The sequence below is a fragment of the Physcomitrium patens genome, chromosome 22 (genome assembly GCF_059467195.1).
Source record: "Physcomitrium patens ecotype Gransden chromosome 22, ASM5946719v1, whole genome shotgun sequence".
Classification (NCBI taxonomy): Eukaryota; Viridiplantae; Streptophyta; class Bryopsida; order Funariales; family Funariaceae; genus Physcomitrium; species Physcomitrium patens.
In genome coordinates this window covers 3,054,590-3,068,850 of record NC_143431.1, presented here as the reverse complement: position 1 = coordinate 3,068,850, position 14,261 = coordinate 3,054,590, and the positions used below count along the sequence as shown (strand labels likewise).

The following is a 14,261-nucleotide window of genomic DNA, read 5'->3' as shown; positions in this document are numbered from 1 at the left end:
TGGTGTGCCTTCCTTGGACGATCTTATAAACGCTCTTGCTCCATAAATAAGGATTTTTCTATTCGGGAATTTCTATTAGGCTTGCTCTTGGGTGGTTTTGTGGGAAAGATCATCTTCTGCAACTTCCAATCTATGGATGGGTTATGCTTTTCCAACCAGGAAAGACCAAGAATAACAGGATTTAATGGGGTTCTAATAATATTGAAAATAATATGACTACGATGGCCTTTAAACGTCACTTCTATAGGTTCTCATTCATGGGTGACACTACCAGACAATAAAGGTCTCCCATCTATGACCTCAACATGAACAGGTTTGGATTTTTGTACTAAAGGGATCTTATGATGCTTCACAAATTCTTCGTCTAAGAAACAAGCAGATGCTCTTGAATCTAATAATGCTAAGGTTCTCAATTTCTGAGGGCTAATAAGCAAAGGGATTGTAAAACAAAGAACATGTTGAGCGAAAAGAAAGGAACCTAGTTGTTATTGCGATATTTCACTGTCTAGCCGCACGGTTCTTATTGAGGTTGGGCATCCTCGTTTTCCTGAATAAACGTGCCCCCAGTCTTGACAATACGTCGATTTTGCTTCTTGGAGCAGTTTCCAACTTTGTGGCCTTCTTCACCGCAATACAAGCATAGACCTTCCTCGATATGCCACTTTTTTTCTTCTAGAGTAAGGGATTTGATACGTACCGCATCAGTTTGCATGTCTTCTACCTCTAAATGTGAATTCAGGCTGCTTGTTGACATAGTTGGGACGTGGCGAATCGTATGTTGTCTTGAACGTTGGTCTTAGCGGCATTGGAATAGGCAGTTATCGCACTTCACTACTTGACTAATAGCTTCATTGAGCATTTGTGGATCAAAAAGAGTTAATAGCAAATCCTTCACATTGTCCCTTAAACCCCAATAGAATTGACTCATCAACGCTTCTTCGTCCCAATTGATATCGCATGCTAATTGCCTGAAGTCTGATGCATAGACTGATGTAGAGCGCATCCCTTGTAGTAGTGACCATATCTTTGTTGTAGCCCATCGAACCTTGTCATATTCACCAAATGCTTCCACAAATGCCTCCAAAAAGGTTTCAAAGTTGTTTAATATGGATGATCGTTTCTCAAACAAAGGAGAAAACCATGATAGAGCTTGTCCTGTAAGTAAGGTTCCAACAAGCCTAACACGTGACTCCTCCGTTGGATAGCGTTCGGGCTATAAAATTGTTATCAACCTGATTTGGTTGACGAATCCTCGAAACTTGGAATGCGTACCATCGAACTTATTCGGAAGGCTAACTCGGGGCTCCTTATGTTGTAGAACCAGTGGTGCTTGTCGAACCTGAGGCAAAGTTGCTTCTCCAAGTGCAGAAGTTTGAGGCTGGTGCAACCTAGATTAAGCCATCCCAGATGCTCCATCATTATGAAGCCTTGCCACGACTCCTTCAATCTCTGCAGTTCTTTGCGATAATGTAGCGAGGGCATTCATCATAGCATCTAACTTGGATTCCAAACTTTCCGTCATATTAATATCTTGGCCTCCGGCCATTCTAAGAGAAGGAGAGAAATGACTCTACAAGAAGACAATATTAGTTTAGAGGAGGGTACTCTGTAACCTCTAAAATGCCTTAAGAGCTACAAGAAAAGGGATAATCCACTCTCTCTAAGAAGAATAAGACTCCAATATTATAACAAAAGAAGTATCAGTTTAGAGGAGGGTAATCCGCAACCTCTAAAATGCTAGTACACTTCCAAGCAGAGGGGTAATCCACACTCTAACAAAAAAGAAACTAGCTCTGATATCTGAGGTGAATGCAGTCTCGACAAACTGTCACAAACACAGAAATACAAACTCGAGATCTAACAAGAAGTTCAAGAAGAACTGGCAAGAACTAGATTAATCAGATAAGAACAACACCAGAGAGGTGAGCTAGAGCTCCAAGAGGTGTGTTGTGGAGACTGAAGAACTCTTCAGCCTCAATTCCAATATATACTTCTATTTAGGAAGCTTCTCAAGCAACTTCTACCAAATAGAAAGCTTCTAGAAGGTTCCAGAGACTTGCTTCTAGAAGGTTCTAGAAACTTGTCTCTAGAAGGTTCTAAGGATTATATCCCTAAGAACGACCTTACTCCTCCAATACTCTCTTTTAGCAAATATACCCACAACTTAAGAGACTTTCTTCCAATTAGTAGTAAATCCATTGTCCTTTGTATTATCCTCTAATAGTAATTCTAAATTCCTTTATAAATCATTACTAGCTGATTGAAGAAATAACTCCACCTTATTATTTTCAAGTATAAGCTTTTCCACTCGAGTCAATTGAAGAAACTGTCTTTTAAATTCTTGGAATAACTCTGTTGCAACGAATCTCTTGTTGGATTTATTGACCTATTTCATAAACGATTTTCTTTTCATCCTTTTTGCATCTTCTAAAGAATACTCTTCTTTTAGTTGAAGCATAAAATCCTCCCATTTTTCTCCATGAGTTTGAATAATCTCTCTTATATGCTTACAATGCTCTGGTACAATTCCAAGCTCAAATGTTAGGATCATATCTTTCATTGGCACTTTATTGAGCTCCATCTCTTGAGAATAATATTTAAGATACTTGAAAATATTTCTTCCATCAAATTGATCCAATAAACCAATAATAGATTGCAAGGCTTTAGTAGCCATAGCTTCCTTGGGTTCCACTCTTTGTTGTTGTTGCTTAAAAAGTATAAATGCTTAAAACAATTGAGTTGTAACAAGATCAAGTTGCAATGGAGATTCCCTTGTGCAATTCCTACTACTACTTCCTTGCCTCCCATCCATAATAGAGAGCCAAAAATATTTCTTCAAAACTCTCTACTTTAGAAATTTTCACGTCATGTTCACCAAGTCTGTCATATGGCATGATTTGCAATTTGGGAATACATTGAGTATCTAGCTATAGAAAGTGTAGCTTAAGCCTTTATATAAATCTTATCTTAGATTCCAAAACTCCTTTAATTTGCATAAAACTCAAAATATAATAAAATCCCTTCAAAACATATTTTTCCTACAAAGGATTTTCTTGTCCTAAACTTTAGAAATTCATAACTCTTGATCTAGCTATTCAATTTATCTCAAATTTATAGAGTAAGTAGAATTCATCCTTAAATTTTACCACAAAAAAAAACCAATTGCAAATTCACTCCCAATCTTCTAGCATCTAAGAAATCCTAGTAGACACTCTAAACCCCAATTTACAAGCACTCGAGTACTATTTTCTTAATATCTCAAGATCCCAATATTCAAATGTCATCAAAATTATGTAAAAAGTTTATTAACATGAATTTACACATTTCTTGAAGTTTTGAGCCAAAACCTTATCAAATTGCTCATGATATAGTTCAAGACACAACCACTAGTAAATCGGGTCACTTACTACCCTTAGATTGTATGTGCTAACTTCAAAATCCAATAACTCCTTCATTCCAACTTGGAATCCAGCAAGTAGTATGCAAAAAGTGTAGCCGCAAAAGTGTTTTTTCTAGTCGTAGTCACCGATCCTCAATTGCCTTCCGTACGCATGCAATATGTCAAAAAGAGTGAAAGTAGCTCCCAAATCAATACCTTAACTTTGAGCGCCTATATCTCCTTTATATATAAACTCCAAATCATACAAGATTTGTACCAAAACCATAGCCAAAAATCTAAACTTGCTGATCTTAGCCTTCAAAGTTCAAAAAATCCTCCAAAAACTAACCCTAATCTCTAATATGGCCTTGGGTAGTCTCCTTGAAGTCCATTGGTTATGATTTTTGACCAATAGGAATGGAGATTTTCATCATCCATCTCCATTCATCTATATGGATGCCTTAAACTCTCTTTTTTTTACCAAAATCCCTCTCAAACTCTTTTTTTTATAATATTTATTCAATATATGTCCTAAATACCAAATAAGAGAACCAAAATAAGTTTTCAAAGGTCACCAATGTCTAACAAAGGTGATTCTAAATATTGAGAAGTTACTATCAATCAAAACCAATCTTAAAAACCACTATCAAAAGAAATTAAAGTTATACAAATTCAATGGTAATCTTTTTAAACAACCCCTTTTCAAGGTAATAATCAAATTATATTCTATAACTAACTAAAATCTATTAATATGGCTCTCACCATGTTACTTAATAAATTATATATTAAGTACAAAATGACATTATTTTCATATAGTAATCATACCACAACACTACACTGTTGCTCCTATTAAAGATTACTGCCACCATGAAGATCAGCTCCACTGCTTGCGTATACATTAATGGGGTGTTAATTCTCGATGTAGGTCCCTTGACGGGCTTTACTATGGAATAGACCGCTAATGCGGAGTCGGCCATTGCGAGCTCTGCTTGTGTAGTGGAGTTGACCGTGGCAAGCTACATTGCTATTGTAGAAGAGTCTGTTGTTAAAGAGGAGTTGCCAATCGATATAAGATTGTCCGTGGCGATCTTCCTTGAAGCTTTGGCATCAATCTGTGTATTTTGATATTTCATGGATTTGGAGTGAGGTGGCTTATTGAATATTTTTTCACTCCATGATGTATCAAAATATGGATGTTACAGAAGGTCTGATAATTTTGAGTAGACCAGCATTGCTTGAATTGTTGTAGAATAGGTTTCTTATTTTGAATTGAGAGGAATAGGATACATGCCTAGTTGAGATAGGCACTGAAAATATTTTTCTTTAGAAAAAAATTATGTAAATACATCTACTATCATATGTGTTGTTGACACATATTATAATTTAATTTCCTTGGCAAGTATCTTTTCTCTTGTGAAATGGTAATGTGTGTCCACATGTGTCCTTCTAAAGTGATATTTTGAATTCTCACTAAGAGCAATTGCACTTTGATTGTCTGAGTATATAATGGTTGGTGCATGTTGAGGGAATCCAAGTTCATGTAATAATTTTCTCAACTATATGGCTTCAGTGGTTAGTTTTGTTAAAACCATATAATCTGATTCTGTGGATGAGAAAGCAACAGATTGTTGTTTCTTGCTGCCCCAAGAAATAACTCCTATAATTAATAAGAAGTGAAAGCCAGAGGTGAAGCGATGAGTGTGCTTATCACCTACCTAGTCAGTATCAAAATAATCATGGAGAATATCACCTTGAAGTAAGTGTTGATATTTTATTCCAAAGGATAATATGCCTTTTATATATTTCATAGTTTTTTTCAAAGTTTGAATATGTGTAGGTCCTAGTTTAGAGAGATATTGTACTAAACTGCTGATAGCATAAGTACAATTAGGTCTAGAATTAACAATGGTATGCATTAAACTGCCAACAACTTAAGAATAGGGGTAATTACATAAAGTAATATGGTCTTCATTACTTAAACAAATTCTTGGCTAAATTGGGATGTTTAATGGATTAAGTTTATTTATTAAATATTTGGCTTGATGGAGGATGATCCATCCTTCTTTTTAATTTCTTAATATGGCATTGCCTAAAGTATAATGGATTTCTCCTTCATCGGACATGTCAAATTCTTGTTGGAAAATGTCTTTGACTTGCTAAATTAAAGGAAGCTTGTTGCTGACAAGAATACAGTCATCAACATAGACTGTAATTATGGTAAAATCTTGATTATGTTCTCTTTTTATGTATATGTTTGCATCTGATTCAAGACGTTGATATTTGTGAAGGATTAAGTATTGATCTAATCATTGATACTATGCTCTAGATGATTATTTAAGACCATATAGGGATTTATTTAATTTACATACCTTATTAGTATATATAGAAGGTAATCCTTCAAGAATAATCATATAGATGTCTTCTTCTATAAAACCATTTAAAAAGGCTGTTTTAACATCTAGTTGATGTATTTCCAGATTATATTGAGTGGTTAAAGCAAGAAGAACTTTGATAGAATTAAGTTTGACTATAGAAGAGTATGTCTTTGTATAATCAATACTTTGAACTTGGGTGAATCTTCTAGTAACTAGCCTTGCTTTATATTTGTCAATACTTCCATCAGCTTTAGTTTTGATTTTTAAAATCCACTTTGAATTGATTAGTTTTTTATTAGGAGGTAAATTTGTCATGTGCCATGTATTGTTCTTATTTAAGGATGTAATTTTAGCATTGATTGCTTGTTGCCATTCTTGAGCATCAACCCTCTCCATTACTCTTTTCATGTGGTTAAGAGGTACTACTCTCTCCTTGTGAACTCTTCCTGAAATTCTTATTAAAATGAGATTTCTTATTATTATTCTGAAATTTCTTACCTACATACAAGGCTGAATTATTATTAGATGTTAAATTCATGTTTTTCATGAGTGTTTCTTCTTGGATCAAATCTGTTATCAAGGATTTTAATGTAATCTCAGGTTGCCTTCTTAAGGAGCTAATGAAGGATCTATAACTTAGAGGCAAATTTCTCATTAAAGTGAGAATTGCTTCATCATCTGAAACTGCTGATCTTACTGCCAACAATTGTTCCATATGTGCTCTAAAGGTATGTATGTGTTTAATAATACTATCACCTTCTCTCATTTTTAAGGTGTATAATTTGTCTTTTAAATACATCTTAGTTATTGCATCATGTGATTCAAATATTTTTACTAATTCTTGCCATGCTAAAATTGCTGATGTGCAAGATTGTATATGTGAAACAATATTGTTTTCTAGGCAATTATTAATTATAGTTAAAGACAAGATATTCTTGTCTACCCATGGGCTTATACTCCCTACTCTTATGGCAGATAAAACTGGGATTCCGGCAACAATTTCAGCTTCCGTTGGTTCCACTAGTAAGAGTGCTTCACCACTTACTATGGGCCATAACTTTTCAGCCTTGAAAACTAATGTTAGTCTATGTTTCCATATGTTAAAATATGGACCATCAAATTTTGGAACATGATTAATGTCCACTTTTTGTGTCATCTTCAATATTCTTAATTTAAAATTGAATTATAATTACTTATAAATTTATTTTTGATCAATTCAATTTTATCTTTGCTTATGGTTTGTATGTTGCCATTTTCAGGTCTCGAATTGCTTTTCATGGTTTGATGAACTTCAAGTTCTTCATCAACCTTTACTGTTATAATGAATTGTATTGATATTATTTTCATTATAAACTATTTTTATAATTTCAGCAATTATTTTCTTAATAAAGCATTCACCAAAGCTTATTCAGAGGATCGAATATTTCTATAGCTCTGATACCATGTTGAAAACGTCATTATTATTAATATGATCAATTGATACACAATATATATATATATATATATATATATATTGTGTGTACCACAATGACACCAAGAGTCACAACTCTTGGTGTAAGGTCAATATAGAGTAGATAGTATTCTACACAAGAGATTAGTGTACTATACAGTATAATTCTCCCAATACCTCCAACTGCTGTCACCGAAAGTAGTGCGAGCTCTAAGCAGCGAGTACACCTCGGATGTCTCAGAAAATGAAAGCAAAATAAGATAAAGCAATCCAGAACGAAAAAAACAAATATACTCACAACAAGAAATGTAGAGAAGGTAGTGCTTGCGACGATGCACGAGGAGGATCTCCTCCGTCCCTCCGGGCCCCATCATTCCCTCGCCGACTTCGGGACCCCACCAGGTGGTTGATCAGCCTGTGGTGCCGTGCCATCGGATGCGGCGGCACGGCGGAGCGTCTGCAACCGCACAACCGTCGCCTGCGTCACCGCACCCGGGCCATGGCCACGGCCCGTGCCTGCTTCTTCCGCCACACGGAGACGTCCAAAGTCCCAGGGAACGCAGAGTCGATGGCAGCTGCCACACCGTCGACCTGCCCTCCAAGCCTAGCACCTCCGCTCCAGCAGTTGGGCACAATCACTGACAAAGACCCGTACAGACTGCGGAGACCCCTACTGTCTGCGGAGGCACGAGTCGGCACGCCTCCAAGAATTTCAGACTTGGCCGACAATCATTCCCCCAAAAACCTCATTCCAGTCGCGGAAGCCCATGAAGATTGCGCGAATGTCCACACAAGCCATCGATCGGCTGCGATCATCGCCGCGAAACATCAGCACGCCCCCAATCCATCCGATGACCGCCAGACAAACGTCCCCCAATCTGACTGAGCGATCGGGATACGTCCTTCTGCGAGGGTTGAATTATCGTCGGCCTGCAGAAACAAGGCGACGGAGAGCTCGTGATCATCCAGAAGTTGCAAGCCTCCGCGCTTCCGCGCACCCACGCCTCCAACTCCGACGCGTGCACTGGCGAGGAGCTGCTCCTGCTGCTAGCGCTCGATCTCGGCGGCCAAGGCATAAATTCACGATCGAGCCACAGACGCCCTCACAATTTTGCAGTTCATCGTGAAGCGCACCACCACCCAGAGCCTTCTGGAACTCCTCAATCCTCCCCGACCGCGCCCCCGACTTTACGGAGTTCTGTCATTCATCTTGAGAATCGCGAAAAACCTCTACGCCGACCTTTAGCCCACCTTTAGCACACCCACCTTTCGTGTGCTGCACACATGGCGCATCGCCACATGGAGGTAATTGACGGCCGCTGCCTGGGAGCACCCCGCTGGTCGTGCTCCGAATGCAACATGGACAACATCTTTCGCTGCTTCGCGACCACTGACGGCTCGCTGCTCCGCGCAAAATCTCCAGGTATCCTGCGCTTCCCCGATGTTGGACATCGCTGCAAGAGATTCCCTTGCCCAATCTGCAACCCTTCTCCCCATCGCAGGCCTCAACGACGCCAGGTCGAGGACTCCCAGGTGCCGGACATGATCGTAACCACCATGCATAGACAATCGTCTTGGGAGATGGCCACAGGTGGCCCTCCTAAACTCATGAACTGTTGATACGACTGCTTCTTACCAACACCCAGCGTCGAAGTCGCTGCTGCCGGAACCACTCCTCAGCCGAGCATTTGGCCTTGCCTTGGGCGCTCACAGGTCCTGGTAGCTTCAGCAACTGATTGGCAGCAGCTGGCGAGGCAGTGTTTTGGGCGTGCAGCTGTCCGGCGTATACAGTCTGGGTGTAGGGCTGTACATAATTGGTGCCATCGTGAATCTTTGGTATACAAGCTGCCGGTGACCGTGTAGGATTGTACATAATTGGCGGCATCCTGATTCTTTGGTTTGTATAAGCTGCTAGTGTAGCGTTTGGGATTGAACATAATTGGCGCCATGCTAATTCTTTGGTCTATATAAGCTAGTAGTGAGCTTGTCAAGCTTATGCTTGCAATGTGTGGCACCGTCTTGTCGAAGGTGCAACCGTCTCGCGAGTTGTACAGATTCCCGGATCATTTCGGGCCTTCACCATAACAACAGCTCTTCTGGGCTGTGCACATTCTACCGTGAATATATTTCCAACTTGAAGAGAAAAACAATTGACATGACATCATGTAATCAGGTCTGAGCAAAGACAACTGGTTCGTTACACCAGAAACCCGCATAAATGTTTTTAGAGAAAAACATCACAATGGAGAGTCGGTAATAGCTTGCTCTGCTATACCAAGCGAGCATGTGGCTTGTGCCAGTTGCAATAGTAAAGTTGGTGGTAACCCAGCCGATCACAGAAATCTATCTGCTATTGAAAGCTCGATTCTAAAATTGCTTTGAGAAAAATTAGCAAACAATCTCTGAATGGGCCCGGACACACTTGAGAGTTGAAAAAACAATCCACAAATGGTGCTGAATATTCTACCAAGTTACAAACAAATTTGATGCTATGTTCAACACTCCACAAGTTTTTGGTTTTGTTGTTTTTGTTAAGTAGTGCATTAACTAACTTCAACATTCCTACAAATGCTATTTTTTGTCAAAAAACTAAACAATTTGTATTAGTGTACTTTGATGACATATTAATCTATTTAAGAAATGATAAACACCATGTCAAAAATTTGCATATTTTTTTTAATATGTAAAAAAATTTAAAGTAAAAGTATTATGCAAAACTTGAAATAAGTGTCAATTTTTAATCAAAATGTGAGTTTTAGAGTATATTATTATCTCCATTTCAACCTCCTTTTTGAAATATACATAACTTCAAGTTATTATTTGTAGAAAATAATAACTTCATATATAAAAAAACCCTCCATTACGTTTGGAAGTTAGAATTATTATTAAAATTACTTGACATGAGCAAGTCATATGAAAGAGTAAAATATTATAATGCATTGTTTAAAGATGAAGAGACACTACTTTGGTAGGATGTTTATGATGACCTTTAAAAATTATATATTATTTAAATACTAATAATTTAATATACAAGCTTCTTTTCAAGGACTTTGATACTATGATACAATTATCTTTATGTATGTGAAATTAATTTATAGACGAAGTCAAGATATACTTATATCCAATGTACTTAATATAGAAGCCAAATTTATACTAAAAAAAATTACATAATATAATATTATTAAAGATAATTTTATACAACAATAATTTTCATATGATCTAAGGCATCAATAAAGATTAAAACTAAAGTGAGGATGCTAAAGAAATATTAGAATCTTGTGCAAAAGATAAGGATAAAAGAAACTTAAGATTTAAAAAAAGGGATCATGGAAGAATCTTCAATAAAAGATAGATTTATTTTATATATAAAACTATATATATATATATATATATATATCTTTGAATATTGAAATTCTTTCATTTTATATCAAAGAGATTTTAAAAACATCACAAATAGTTTTTAAAAGGCATATTATTAGTCAAGAATAAGTCTTCATATACAAAGTACTTGGACTTTGACATGGTTCAGAATACCACCTGTTGTCAAATACTTATAATTTGACAAAAAGAATAAGCATCCAATAAGTGAATTATGTATAAATAAATAAATTTTTCGAACAAATATTTGATAAGTATTGTTTGTTTTTAAAATTTAGATTTCCATAATCATTCTCTCTTCTCTTAAAACAATTGGTTCATGTTTTTTTAAATAAAAAATAAATTAATTTTAGAAGTTCTAGAACTTATATAAGATGATGTATATGTATGTATATATATATATATATATATATATAAAATAATATGGAGATCTTTTACGTGGTTTTTTTCATTGTTTAAATAGATCAGGATGTCGTCAATGAATACCACTATTTTTTATTTTTTATTTTTTATTTTTTTGACAAAAGACAATATTTGTAAGGGTGTTGAAGGTAGCTAGTACATTACAAAACTCAAACTGCATAACCACAAACTTGTAGGATCTACTCCTTGTCCTTGATAAAATTATATATCTATCTTCTTTTTTAATTTAATTTAGATAGTATTTTTTTTATTTATTTTACTACCTTATTTTTTTATTTAATAATTTTACATATAATAGCTTATCTTATATATCATTCTTTCTTTGTATTAGGTAATTTTTCTTGATAGTAGTATTTTTGAGTGCTGAATAATTAATACACATCTTTAACTTACAAATGATTATTCTTACTTACAAATAATGCTATGGCTTCAAAAGAAAACTTAATAAGTTGTATATAATTCTTGTTTAGTAGTTTATTTATTTAATTTTTTAATCTCATTCAATTCAACTTAATCAAATTAATGAAAATATTTTTTAAAGATTTTGTACTAATTCAATAATAATTTAATTGATATAGAAGAAGTATTTTTAATAATTTAATTTTTCGGTATTTTAAAAATTCTTTTATTGACACACATTTTTATCAGAACAAAGAATAAGATTCAAAAAAAGAATCTTAGTTTTCAAAGTATTTATTATTATTAGTGTATTTATAATCAACATCACAAAGAGCAAGGACGAATTACTCTTCTTTTATTTTCTTTTATCAAAATAATCAAATATTGGACTCTTCTAACATAAGCAAGAAGGTGAATGACAAGGCTCTAGACTTATCAACTTTTTCACTACCAAATCTAATAAGATAATAGCTATTTTTGATATTTTTTTATGACTTTTTTGACTTGTACTAAGGAGACTTTATTTCTTGTCTTTTTACAAAGAAATTTAAGTCTTGCAACACAAATTTTTATCTTAAGCTTATTAGTTTTAATTATTACATAAAAATTACTTACAAAGTTTGATACTATACATCGAAATGTATTTTTTGTTTCTACTAAATCACATGCACTTACAACCTTAAGATCTTATTTATAGATACTTCTTTATATTCTTATGCGACAACTAAATTCTAAGTTGATCCCAAGTGATTTTACTTAATTCTTCTCGTGGACTCTCTTTGAGTCATTTATAAGAAATTCTTTTCAAGCTGTCCTCTTGGACTTAAGGATCCTAACTTAAGATCTTTTGTAAGCCTCCATCCAAGTTCTCTTTTAGAAATAGCCACTACAACTTTCTATGGCCACTATTGTCCTTCAATTGCCTCTCATATAAGATCTTTATGGAAGTAACTACTCATTTTGAGTTGTTACAAATACTTCCATATAACCATCACTCCTTAGTCACACATTTTTAGCTTGTTGTGACTAGATAATAATACTTTAAAAATAGCTTCACTTGGGATTTCAAGATTCGCTAATGGATTCTATATAGCTTTTTATTTAACATTGACAAATGTAGGTTGAACAAGAGCTTCAAATGTAAGAAGGATCAAACGCAAATGGTAATAAGGTGGACACTTGGGACTCACCATCCACATTATGGAGTGCCAAAGATAGCAAGGAAATGATGGAGCCCAAGGAGGCAAAATAGATCTTTTTTTGACAATTGCTTGCTTTACTTTTTATAGCTACAATATGAGGTCTTAGTCTTTGTGAGTATGCTTGTAAGGTAGCAATGCAACTATCTTGATGATGAACACATAAGATTGGTAGAAATAGTAGTAAAGTAGAATTCAAGAATTGATAAAGAAGTGCAAAAAATATAGAAAATAATCTTAATTGAATAACACAAAGAATAAAATTTATTTAAGTACTATTAAAGAATAACCACCAAGTTAGATTCAATTCAAGAGAATAATAAGAAAGATAAAGTGTGGCAGTATAAAATTCATATGCACAGACTCTATTAAGAAAATTATAGTACAAGGGCTAACTAAGTTAATACCCTCCTTTAGTCTCTGGGCAAATTTAGTGAAAAATTAGGTCTAGTATGCAATTCATAGTAGATCAAGATTGACAATTTTTGGTGATTTTGGCAAGAAGCATTTGGGTGCTATTGGTGTTTTTCTTGAGTTTGCTAAGTTGGCTGATAAATATTGTGGAGTATAGCGTCTTTAATGCTGCCACTATGGAGAGGAGGGTGTTGTAGGAAGAGTTGCAAAGATTCAGTTTTGATTTGGTTTAGTGTTAAGTAAAATTGAATGGCAGAAGATTTTTTCAAAGTAGATTAGAAGTGTAAAGGGCGAGGAGAAATCATTTGAAGAATGTTTGTCTGCAGTTTCCAAGCAGTTCAGTGTGAATATTGTCTCGGAGTTTACTCATCTTGGAAGAAGTGCCAGGATCTGGTAAAAGGTGCAAAATTTTGATCTTTTCAAACAAGGCAGGATACTGAAATTTTTTGCTCTTAATATATGATCCGTTGTTATGATCTAGATTGCACTCTGTCATCTGTGTGATCTCCTTGCCTGTCAGATAAAGCTTGGCTTAAAACTTTTCAAATAAAGATCTGCCCAATGGTTTGATGAACACGTCGTCGAGTTGTTTGTAGAATGGTTTGAACAGAACTTAAATTTCCTTGCTCTCTACTTTCTTCCTTGAGTAATGATAGTGTGCTAAGATATGTTTAGTGAGTTGATAAAGAACTGGATTGTAGGCTAGTTTAAATACACTCTCGTTATTGCAGAAGATGGTGATTGGGTTTGTTTGTTTGACTCCGAGATTTGTCAGCAGCCTATTGATCCATACTTATTCTCTGGTGGCATCAGACAAGGCCCAATATTCCACCTCAGTGCTTGATAGTGCCACTGTTGGTTGTCGTTTTGATTGCCATGATATAGTTCTAGTTCCAAGTTGAAACACAAAGCCAGTGGTTGATCTCTCGTTTTCTATATCCATACGTGGTTAGAATCTACATGTCCAATGATGGTTGGTTGTTCTCTCTTCACAAACAATATTCTATGATTTCTTGTTCGACTAAGATACCTCCAAATTTACTTGACTGCCCATAAGTGTGATAATTGTGGTTTCTACATGTATCTGCTACGCACTCCAACAGCTAGGCAAATTTTGGAGCGGTTGTGAGTAAGCTAGATTAGTTTGCCTACGTGTTTTCTGTAGAGTGTGAAGTCAACTTCTTCTTTGCTCAAATCTATCATCAACATGAGACGCTCAATCATTGGGGTTGTTACGGATTGAC

The 14,261-nt window shown here is 35.4% G+C and overlaps 1 long non-coding RNA gene across 1 annotated transcript; it reads right to left on the bottom strand.

The window, feature by feature from the left end:
• Positions 1–5,381: 5,381 nt before the first annotated feature.
• LOC149986602 (uncharacterized) lies at positions 5,382–7,077 on the bottom strand. Its single transcript, XR_016500174.1, has 2 exons — positions 5,749–7,077; positions 5,382–5,639 (listed from the first exon to the last, which is right to left on the bottom strand). It is a non-coding gene; the product is annotated as an uncharacterized LOC149986602 (long non-coding RNA).
• Positions 7,078–14,261: the final 7,184 nt, after the last annotated feature.